General features: G+C 39.7%; 1 long non-coding RNA gene across 1 annotated transcript in view; it reads left to right on the forward strand.

The window, feature by feature from the left end:
- LOC122688726 overlaps window positions 1-12,631 on the forward strand; it is a 38,722-nt gene that overhangs the window by 14,434 nt on the left and 11,657 nt on the right. The window lies entirely within an intron of this gene.

Raw genomic sequence — 12,631 nt, forward strand, 5'->3', positions numbered from 1 at the left:
TCTGGGGGAAAAAATTCTGAAGCCATTAGAAAATCCCTAGTTCTAAAATTGTAGACACACACTGCACGTGTTTAGCCCAAACAAAGTTTTAGGGGAAAATGATCGGATTTAAGTTGATATTTACTGTGAAGAGTTTTATTTCTGAAGATCAATGTTTGCCAGTACTATGAAGCTAACAGGGACAAGGCTAAAAAGGGTGAAAGAAGCCTTAGAGTAAGTCCTGAAAGCTCCAGATTAAAAAATATTTTTTAAATGGTCTCATTGAGAAAATTTTCAAATGAGAGTCACACTTGAATGAATGAATGCTGTATCAAATTATCTGGAGACAAAGAAGAGAAGCCATTCTACCAGAACAAATGCAGCCTGCTTTGTCTAGAGGACAAATCATTCTTGCAGCCCATTTGGAAATGTCACTTTTAAGTCAATGAGAGTTGTGTTCAAATAAGAGGGGGATGCAAGACCCTATTATATCCACGAGGACGTGATGTTTTGCCTCTGAATGGTCTCTATAGTGCATGAAAATTCCTTTTTTTGGGGAGGGGAGGCGTCTCTCTTTTTAATGTCTTAAACTGTTTTCAGGTTTTACAAAGTGCTTTATTTTTTACATTGAAAGGGCAGACATGATCACACTGGAACACCAGTTGTCTGGCTACAGAAGCTCTGACTTTGGGGGCAAGTCTTTTGAACTTTTAACTTGGTGAAAACAGATTCCTTGGCTCGCGTGGGGAAGCTGTCTTCTGGAAGTGATCCAGCGCTTAGAGCAGTCCAAGACAGCCATTTTCTCCGTCTTTCCGAGATATCACAATTTGAGCAGCGATGGTGTTCAGTGAAACCGGAAGTTCAGAGTTGAGACTGAGCAAAACTGACAGGGAAGTCAATTCACTGCCCCACATTGACCAGATTGGCTGGAATCTTCAGGATTTATAGACTAGTCAAAGCAGTTTGGCTTTTTTGGTTCATTTTGACAAACTGAAAATCTTAAAAAAAAAGATATTTATTCATGGCTGTGCTGGGACTTCATTGCAGCGCAGGCTTTTCTCTGGTTGTGCCGATCGGGGGCTACTCTCGAGCTGCGATGTGCGGTCTTCTCATTGCAGTGGCTTCTCTTGTTGCAGAGCAGGAGCTCTAGGGCACAGGAGCTTCAGTAGTTGTGGCTCCTGGACTCCAGAGCACAAATTCAAAAGTTGTGGCACACAGGATCTGTTGCTCTGTGGTGTGTGGGATCTTCCCAGATCACGGATCAAACCCATGTCTCCTTCGTTGGCAGGCAGATTCCTTACCACTGACTGAGCCACCAGGGAAACCTCACAAAGTATAAATCTTACAATACTATTGGTAAACTCATGAAATCAATTTGTTGTTGTTGCCATTATTAACAATTTTTTTTTTTTTTTTTACTACTAAAAGGTCTATATGCTAAGCAACAGTCCAATGTCATCAAATTCTTCTGGCAGATATACTAAAATGACTGGTGATGTTTTATACCATTTTGAAGTATGATTTTTGAAAAGGCAAGTTTCTCCATGGAGATAGAAAGATGCCAAGATGCCAGTGCCAAGCCATCCTTGCTCAGTGACAATAAACACCAGCACACACCCCCTTAGGGAAAAAACAGATGCCCACTTTGATCTGTAAAAGTCTCTCTAGAAATGCACAAAGGCTGATACCTTGTACAGAAACTCAAAGTTTTTGAACAATCCAGAGAAAATATCTCCTTCCAAAAAGAAAGCAGGTTTTAAAGGAGCACTGAACTATATACACTGCCTGTTGACAAAGATCAAATTCTCCACTTAACTGTACGAGTTTCCATTTGGTTTTCTGGTAGAGGCAAAGCTTTGGAACAGGTCAGGAACCTGGCTGACTTCAGCAAGAATCAGGAAATGTGCTCCATGCTGCTCTTTCTCAAACATGCATGAAGACCAAAGTTTTCATTACAAGTCTAATAATAATATTGCAAGTGATTATAAAAAGAATGTTAAAAGTAATACTAAAATAAGCATTTATTACATTCTACTACGTGCCAGGCACTGTACTAAGTGCTCATGCATTTAGTCCTCAAGCAGTTATCTCAGGGTTGGCGTTATTACCTCCTTTTTACAGATGAGGACACTGAGACTAAGAAAAATAACTCGCTCAAAATTAGCCAAGTTATTTATTTAACTTGATATATCTAGCAATTGGATCCAGGCAGTGTAACTCTAGAGCCTGAACACTTAACCTCTGAAAAGAACTAACACTTACAGAGCATGCTCACTGTGCACTAGGAAGGCACTGTTCTAACCGCATTATTACTATCATTTTATTGATAAGGAAATAAAGAAGTAAAAAAAAATCCCCAAGGTCACACTACTATTAAGGGTGTGTGTAGGACAGATTTAAACCTGGTCACTCTGACCCTAGACTCTAAATACTTACATCTAAGGTTGTCCAACTGGTTAGAATATACATATTTCTTATGGGAATTAGTAAAAGTATTTTCATTTTGGATTGTTAAACAATGGGACTGAATTATTATGCCTAAATTGGTTATCCTAACGAAATGACTGTTTATGCCCGTTTAGGTTGTCTCAGGATTATTCTGTAGCAGGCTGGATGGTCAGACTTTTTTTGGTTTATACTACCCTCTAGTGGTTGATATATGCTAAAGCCTTTGACTACAACAAACTGGGAAACTCATGAAGAGATGGGAATACGAGACCATTTTACTTACCTCCTGAGAAATCTGTATGCAGGTCAAAAAGCAACAGTTAGAACTGGACATGGAACAACAGACTGGTGGCAAATCGGGAAAGGAGTATGTCAAGGCTGTATATCGTCACCCTGCTTATTTAACTTATATGCAGAGTACATCATGAGAAATGCCGAGGTTGGATGAAGCACAAGCTGGAATCAAGATTGCCGGGAGAAATATCAATAACCTCAAATATGCAGATGACACCACCCTTGTAGCAGAAAGTGAAGAGGAACTAAAGAGCCTCTTGTTGAAGGTGAAAGAGGAGAGTGAACAAGCTGACTTAAAACTCAACATTTGAAATGAAGATCATGGCATCTGGTCCCATCACTTCATGGCAAATAGATGGGGAAACAATGGAAACAGTAAGAGACTTTATTTTCTTGGGCTCCAAAATCACTGCAGATGGTAACTGCAGCCATGAAATTAAAAGATGCTTGCTCCTTGAAAGAAAAGTTAGGACCAACCTAGACAACATATTAAAAAGCAGAGATGTTACTTTGCCAGCAAAGGTCCGTATAGTCAAGTCTATGGTTTTTCCAGTAGTCATGTATGAATGTGTGAGTTGGACCATAAAGAAAGCTGAGCACCGAAGAATTGATGCTTTTGAACTGTGGTGTTGGAGAAGACTCTTGAGAGTCTCTTGGACTGCAAGGAGATCGAACCAATGAATCCTAAAGGAAATCAGTCCTGAATATTCATTGGAAGGAATGATGCTGAAGCTGAAACTCCAATACTTTGGCCACCTGATGTGAAGAACTGACTCATTTGAAAATACCCTGATGCTGGGAAAGATTGAAGGCAGGAGGAGAGGGGACGACAAAGGATGAGATGGTTGAATGGCATCACCGATTCAATGGACATGAGTTTGAGCAAGGTCCAGGAGCTGGTGATGGACAGGGAAGCTGGCACGCTGCAGTCCATGGGGTTGCAGAGTCGGATATGACTGAGAGACTGAACTGAGCTATTTGATGACCAAGAAAGAACATTGTCTTTAAAGCAATTATCCTTCAATTAAAAAATAAATACATTTAAAACTTAAAAAAAAAGAACTCCTTTGAAACATAATGCGGTTAGATTAGGTGTGAGTACTCAGACTCTTTGTGGCTCCATGATTGAAGCCTGCCAGGCTCCTCTGTCCATGGAATTCTCTACGCAAGAATATTGGAGTGGATTGCCATTTTCTACTCCAGGGGCTCTTCCTAACCCAGGTATCAAACCCATGTCTCCTGCACTAGCAGGTGAATTCTTTACCACTGAGCCATCAGGGAAGCCCATATGTACATTCACATACATATATGCACATTCATGTGTGTTATTTATTTATAATTTATGTGGGAGAAATATCAATAACCTCAGACATGCAGATGACACCATCCTTATGGCAGAAAGTGAAGAGGAACTAAAAAGCCTCTTGATGGAAGTGAAAGAAGAGAGTGAAAAAGTTGGCTTAAAGCTCAACATTCAGAAAACTAAGATCATGGCATCTGGTTCCATCACTTTATGGCAAATAGATGGGGAAACAGTGGAAACAGTGGCTGACTTTATTTTTGGGGGGCCCCAAAATCACTGCAGATGGTGATTGCAGCCATGAAATTAAAAGACGCTTACTCCTTGGAAGGAAAGTTATGACCACCCTAGATAGCATATTAAAAAGCAGAGACATTACTTTGCCAACAAATGTCTGTCTAGTCAAGGCTATGGTTTTTCCAGTGGTCATGTATGAATGTGAGAGTTGGACTGTGAAAAAAGCTGAGCACCGAAGAATTGATGCTTTTGAACTGTGGTGTTGGAGAAGACTCTTGAGAGTCCCTTGGACTGCAAGAAGATCCAACCAGTCCATCCTAAAGGAGATCAGTCCTGGGTGTTCATTGGAAGGACTGATGCTGAAGCTGAAACTCCAATACTTTGGCCACCTCATGCGAAGAGTTGACTCATTGGAAAAGACCCTGATGCTGGGAAAGATTAAGGGCAGGAGGAGAAGGGAACGACAGAGGATGAGATAACTGGATGGCATCACCGACTTGATGGACAAGAGTTTGAGTAAACTCTGGGAGTTGGTGATGGACAGGGAGGCCTGGAATGCTGCGATTCATGGGGTCACACGACTGAGTGACTGAACTGAATTGAAGTCTTAGTTATAGACTATTCTTGAGGTACACTGATGGATTTGAAAGCCTCACAACAGACTTCCCTTCAAGGCTCTTTGGCTATAATTTCAACAATTTCAATATGCTTTTATAATTTCAACATGACTAAACCAATCACAGGCAAGGGGAACTGAATAAACACAAAATCTTACATTAACCAGTATATTCTTCTGGTGGTCCCCTCTCCTGGTGTTCTGTTCAGGAGGAAGAAGCCCTGATACATGAGTACATCACAGTTTGATTTAATCTTTCTTGTCTCCCAGTCTCCATCTCTGGCTGACCTCAGGAGGTGGTAGCCTACAGACAAGAGGGCAGTAGGAACAGCCTTTCTCTTGCAGGCATAAGAGATGCATTGTCTAAAGGAAATTATAAACAGTAATAAAACCAACGTAAAAAGGGCTTGCTTTTTATCATCACATGGTCATCAGCTGGAAATTCTACACAATGACAGTGATAAAAATATTCCCCCCTGGTCTGAATTCTAAACAACAATGATTTCTGTTTAGTTTTAATAACATGTGTGTTTCTAATTAACACAGTTGTGTTACTTATCCTTTCATAAACATTGTGTTCCGTATCATAGACATTTATTTGGAGAATTTCCAGTTATACAGTTGGCCTATGACACATGCAGACTCAGCCATACACATTTTTTTTTTCAGGAGTAAATTCATGATAAATTGGAATCATTAGACCTAAATTTGGGCACAGTTGAACCACATTTTCCTGAGTCTAAGCTGCAGATTTGAAAGAATCAGTGATAACATAGTGATTATAAAGACTAACTGAATTTGAATAACTTTCATTCTGTCATTCCCTGTAACCAGAATTGACTAGAACAATGAACAGGGAAATGCTGAACTTTAGAAATGTTCATTGAAGACTGGCACATGCAAATTGTGGAGAAAACTTTCAACTCTGCAAAAACAAAGTGTAAGGAAAATGGACATTTCGAAGAAGAAAGTTAGGACAAGTAGCAAAAGATGCTGGTCTTACACTGCCAGAAGCATTCAAGAGGACCGTGTTTGATATTTCCATTATTTTGACCAAGAATGGGAGCCTCATTCTAAAGCAAAAGATCACGTGCAGTCAGTGTTTACTTTCACTTAGCCACTGTCTCTGACTTTTGCAAAAGAAAACTTTAGGAAGCATAACCAAATAAGGTAGAAATTTATGATGAATTTTTTTGGTGAACATATTTTAGGGGATTTTTTTTTTTTTTTTTTACTACAGAGACATTTGAAAACTGTTACTATACATCCTGAGGGAACAAAGACTTGGACAATATTGCAATCTCTGGGATTTTCTGTGAAATAGGATTATTAGAGATCTCTGCAAGTCTCATCCTATGGTTTTTTGCTGACTCTTTTTATCTGTATTGCCTCATTTGAAAAAAGACTGTCAAAATTAAAATAAAAGTGTTTTGTTTGAGTGGAGACTGCTATACTGTCTATTAAACATGTGAAGAAGATTGATTTCAATAATCATTGACAAATTTGCAGAAGTGAAGGCTCAAAAATAGAAACTAATGCTATTCATTTCTGTAACACACCAAATGTATGAATAAGTTTTAGTTGACTTTTCTAAAATCCATTACATGTTTTCTTTTGTGTCATATTTGTTTTTTATTATAATTTTTTTACTGACTTCATTATACTGATGACTGCTGATGCCCTGTGAAGGTCACTATCTTGATAAGGTCTAATACTTGGGTCATCTGATTCAAAGAGCTGACTTGTTGGAAAAGACTCTGATGTTTGAATAGACTGAAGGCAAAAGGTGAAGAGGGCAGCGGAGGATGAAATGGTTAGATAGCATCATCGATTCAATGGACATGAATTTCAGCAAACTCCAGGAAATACTGAAGGACAGAGGATGAGATGGTTATATAGCATCACTCACTCAATGGACGTGAATTTGAGCAAACTTCGGGAGATAGTGGAGGACAGAGGAGCCTGGCTTGCTGCAGTCCATGAAGCTGCAAAGCACTGGGCACGACTCAGCAACTGAACAACAACAACAAAGTGTCTCTGAAGAGGCGGGTCAGACGTGAGATGTCTATAAGGTCTTTAGGGTCTTTCAACGTCAGGCTTGACCGGGATTGGATAACGTTCATGATATAATAATTTAATATTGGTTGATACAGTTAGGATTTTGAAGTGTAAACAATAAGTAAATAAAAAGTAAACAATCACTTGCAAAGTACAGTTAATTATTGCTTTGAGAAGTAGCTCAGCAACTATTTACCTAGTGTTATGGACTGAGTCTTCTCCAACAAAGGAGATCAGTCCTGGGTGTTCATTGGAAGGACTGATGCTGAAGCTGAAACTCCAATACTTTGGCCACCTCATGCGAAGAGTTGACTCATTGGAAAAGACCCTGATGCTGGGAGGGATTGGGGGCAGGAGGAGAAGGAAACGACAGAGGATGAGATGGCTGGATGGCATCACTGACTCAATGGACATGAGTTTGAGTAAACTCTGGGAGTTGATGATGGACAGGGAGGCCTGGTGTGCTGCGATTCATGGGGTGGCAAAGAGTCGGACACGATTGAGCGACTGAACTGAACTGATGGACTGAGTGTATCCCCCCCAAAATTCATATGATAAAGTCCTAAACCTCAATGTGATGATATTTGAAAGTGGGGCTTTTGGAAAGTACTTGGGTTTAAATGAGGTCAAGAGAGTAGAACCCCATAATGGGATTAGTGTCCTTATAAGAGGAAGAAGAGATGCCAGAGTTTTCTCTTTCTCATGGGCACACACTGAGGAAAGGCCACATGGACACACAGCAAGAAGGCGGCTGTCCACAGCCAGGAAGAGCACCCTTGCCAAGAACCTAATCTATCAGCACCTTGATCTTGGACTTCCCAGCCTCCAGAACTGTGAGAAATCAAATATCTTTTGTTTTAACCACCCAGTCTACAATATTTTATTTTTAAACAACAATCCAAATTAAGACACCCTACCAAGGGCAAATTGACAGTCTTTTTGGATAAATTGATTTCTCAGAAAATTTAACTTCACCTTCCTGGTCAAGGATTTTCTGGTAAATTTACAAGAGTAAAGTCATGTTAATGCAGATATTAAACTGTGTGGCTGTAGTCAATTCCAGTTCTCAATATATGCAAAGTTCAATAAAGTATAGTGAACACTGTCTGCATTTTTTTTTTCTGGCCATCACTATTAATTATTTTATTGCATAATTATTTCTGAAAATAATTTTGCTGTTTGGAGGAGGGGTGTTTAAAGTGTTCTGTTCTTGTTACGTGAGGGTGGCCTACGAGAGCAATTATATAAAAAGACCCTGCAGTGTGTGGGGTGGGAGTAGTAGGATCTTAGCCTCATACCTACAAAAGGAAATGGGGTTTATACAAGTAACCCCATAGGCACTCTCAAAGGCCCAAGGGAGTTACTTATCATGCAACCATTTTGGTATGTTAAAAATATTAATTTGTATCCTTATGTTCACAGCAGCATTATTCATGGCAGTCAAAAGGTGAAGACAACCCAAGTGTCTGCCAATATATAAATGGACAAAGAAAATCTGGTATACACATACAAGGAAATATTACTCTGCCTTAAAAAGGAAGGAAATCCTGTCACATGTTACAACACAGAGGGACTCTGAGGACATTATACTAAGTGAAATAGGTCAATCTGTCACAAAAAGACAAATGCTTTATGATGATTCCACTTATATGAGGCTCTTAGAGCACTCAAATTCATAGGGACAGGAAGTAGGATGGTGGTTCCCAGAGGCTGGGGGTGGGGAACAAGTAACAATTGTTGCTCAATGAGTTTAGATAGAGAATTTCAGTTTTGCAAGATAAAAAGAGTTCCAGAGATTGGCTGTATAACAGTGTGAATACACAACACCTCTGAACTTAAATGAATACTGAATTTAACAATTAAAAGTAGTTAAGAAGGTACATTTTATATTTTATACTTATATTTTACCACAATTAAAAAAAACATTAATTTGTTACATGGAAACATTGTTGATCACTACAATTTGCATAACCCTATTCTGGGACAGGTTCCTTAAAAAAAAAAAACCAAAAAACGGGTGGGGGAGCAACCCCTCAAAGCACCTTTGTGCAAGTAAGAAAAGGCATCTTTCCCTCAGACACCTTGCTAGACACCATCTGGCAGACATCATCAGCCACAAAGTGATTCTCCTGCAGGTACAAGTCCACAAGGATCTCAGCAGTAAGGGTGCCCCATGGAATTGTGCACTGTGCTATGCAGAGTCATTCAAAGCATCCCCAACTAAGAGCTCCACAGAATGCAAGGGCTCTGGCCTCCCCACTTCTGAGATGCTCCGCAAATAGTCCATGGTGTGAGTGGTGACCTTTTGAAACTTCAGGAGATGGAAGAATACAAGAAATGTTTGATATGGAGAGTTTGGACTTTATAGGTTGCAGTGGCTGAAAATGCTGTCACATCAACATGAATAAGCCAAAAATGAAGGCTCCCAAGGGGCCTAGCTGGCAACTCAGGAGGCAGCTCTGAGTCAGAAGTGGTGGGCGGCGATGTGACAGGACAGGAAGATGCCACCCAAGTTGGCTTCATTCACAGATAAACACTTAGATGGATGTCATATTGGACACAGAAAAGGCCCTCTGTACAGAACTAATTGTCCTATTAGTTGAGAATGCCTAGAGTCCCAATTGCTTTCTTTATGACTTATGGATTGTCAGAACTACAGATAACTTTCTTAGACTTTGCCTGTTCAAACCTCCCATTTCACGGATGTGGACCTGCTGTCTAGAATGTTAAATGAATGACTCGCCCACAGCTGCTCACTAATGGGGTTTCACTTTGTTCTCCCTCTGGGTATCTGGAGGAGAGAGTTCTCAAAGGGAGCATCACAAAAGAGCAGGTAGAAGGTTCCAGAGACATAGGTGTCCCACTTCATAGTCACCATAAATTCCCCTCAGCCCCAGGAAGGGTGAAAGGGAAGGGAAAGGGGGAGGCAAACGATACTGGTAACACTGAGAAGCCCCTTAAAGCTTAAGAAGAAACTGTAGCGACATAGTGTGAATTAGGCTTTAAATAATTTATTCATCAAATATATTGAACATCAACTTATGACAAGGATACTGGATCTTAAGGATCCAGTTCTTAAGGATCTTACAGCCTAGTGGGAGAGAGAAAGATATAAACAGATAAATTATAATAAAACCTGAAATATGTGGTATTAGATGTATGAATCCAGGGCTAAGGGACTCTGAAGAGTAACAACTATCTTCCCACAGAGTCCTTTGGGAAAGCTGTTTCCAGAGGAAGAGATATTAGAGTGGGTACTGTAAGGTGAATAGGAGTTTGGCAGGTGGGATGATTGTGAGAATTCTAGGAATTCTAGGTGGAAGAAATTGCCTTGTCCTGTGGCAGAGTCTAGAAAGTGGCTGCAGGTAGAATAACTTTAGGAATAACGAGAGGCAATGGTGAAAAATTGAAAGCATTTCCCCTAAAATCAGGAAGAAGACAAGGGTGCCCACTCTCACCACTACTATTCAACATAGTTTTGGAAGTTTTGGCCACAGCAATCAGAGCAGAAAAAGAAGTAAAAGGAATCCAGATAGGAAAAGAAGAAGTGAAACTCTCGCTGTTCACAGATGACATGATCCTCTACATAGAAAACCCTAAAGACTCTACCAGAAAATTACTAGAGCTAATCAATGAATATAGTAAAGTTGCAGGATATAAAATTAACACACAGAAATCCCTTGCATTTCTATATACACTAACAATGAGAAAACAGAAAGAGAAATTAAGGAAACAATACCATTCACCATTGCAACAAAAAGAATAAAATACTTAGGAGTATATCTACCTAAAGAAACAAAAGACCTATACATAGAAAACTATAAAACACTGATGAAAGAAATCAAAGATGGAGAAACATACCGTGTTCATGGATTGGAAGAATCAATATTGTCAAAATGGCTATTCTACCCAAAGCAATCTATAGATTCAACACAATCCCTATCAAGCTACCAACGGTATTTTTCACAGAACTAGAACAAATAATTTCACAATTTGTATGGAAATACAAAAAACCTCGAATAGCCAAAGTAATCTTGAGAAAGAAGAATGGAACTGGAGGAATCAACCTGCCTGACTTCAGACTCTACTACAAAGCCACAGTCATCAAGACAGTATGGTACTGGCACAAAGACAGAAATATAGATCAATGGAACAGAATAGAAAGCCCAGAGATAAATCCACGAACCTATGGACACCTTATCTTCTACAAAGGAGGCAAGGATAAACAATGGAAAAAAGACAACCTCTTTAACAAGTGGTGCTGGGAAAATTGGTCAACCACTTGTAAAAGAATGAAACTAGAACACTTTCTAACACCATACACAAAAATAAATTCAAAATGGATTAAAGATCTAAATGTAAGACCAGAAACTATAAAACTCTTAGAGGAGAACATAGGCAAAACACTCTCCGACATAAATCACAGCAGGATCCTCTATGACCCACCTCCCAGAATATTGGAAATAAAAGCAAAAATAAACAAATGGGACCTAATGAAACTTAAAAACTTTTGCACAACAAAGGAAACTATAAGAAAGGTGAAAAGACAGCCCTCAGATTGGGAGAAAATAATAGCAAACGAAGCAACAGACAAAGGATTAATCTCAAAAATATACAAGCAACTCCTGCAGCTCAATTCCAGAAAAATAAATGACCCAATCAAAAAATGGGCCAAAGAACTAAACAGACATTTCTCCAAAGAAGACATACAGATGGCTAACAAACACATGAAAAGATGCTCAACATCACTCATTATCAGAGAAAGGCAAATCAAAACCACAATGAGGTACCATTACATGCCAGTCAGGATGGCTGCTATCCAAAAGTCTACAAGCAATAAATGCTGGAGAGGGTGTGGAGAAAAGGGAACCCTCTTACACTGTTGGTGGGAATGCAAACTAGTATAGCTGCTATGGAGAACAGTGTGGAGATTTCTTAAAAAACTGGAAATAGAACTGCCATATGACCCAGCAATACCACTTCTGGGCATACACACCGAGGAAACCAGATCTGAAAGAGACACGTGCACCCAATGTTCATCACAGCACTGTTTATAATAGCCAGGACATGGAAGCAACCTAGATGCCCATCAGCAGACGAATGGATAAGGAAGCTGTGGTACATATACACCATGGAATATTACTCAGCCGTTAAAAAGAATTCATTTGAATCAGTTCTAATGAGATGGATGAAACTGGAGCCCATTATACAGGGTGAAGTAAGCCAGAAAGATAAAGAACATTACAACATACTGACACATATATATGGAATTTAGAAAGATGGTAATGATAACCCTATATGCAAAACAGAAAAAGAGACACAGATGTACAGAACAGACTTTTGGACTCTTGGAAGAAGGCGAGGGTGGGATGTTTTGAGGGAACAGCATCGAAACATGTATATTATCTATGGTGAAACAGATCACCAGCCCAGGTTGGATGCATGAGACAAGTGCTCGGGCCTGGTGCACTGGGAAGACCCAGAGGGATCGGGTAGAGAGGGAGGTGGGAGGGGGGATTGGGATGGGGAATACATGTAACTCCATGGCTGATTCATGTCAATGTATGACAAAACCCTCTACAATATTGTAAAGTAATTAGCCTCCAACTAATAAAAATAAATGAAAAAAAAAAAACAAAAAACGAATGACGAGAGGGTATGAGCTTCCTAGGTGGCACAGTGGTAAAGAATTCGCCTGC

Source organism: Cervus elaphus, chromosome 33 (assembly GCF_910594005.1).
Source record: "Cervus elaphus chromosome 33, mCerEla1.1, whole genome shotgun sequence".
Taxonomy (NCBI): domain Eukaryota; kingdom Metazoa; phylum Chordata; class Mammalia; order Artiodactyla; family Cervidae; genus Cervus; species Cervus elaphus.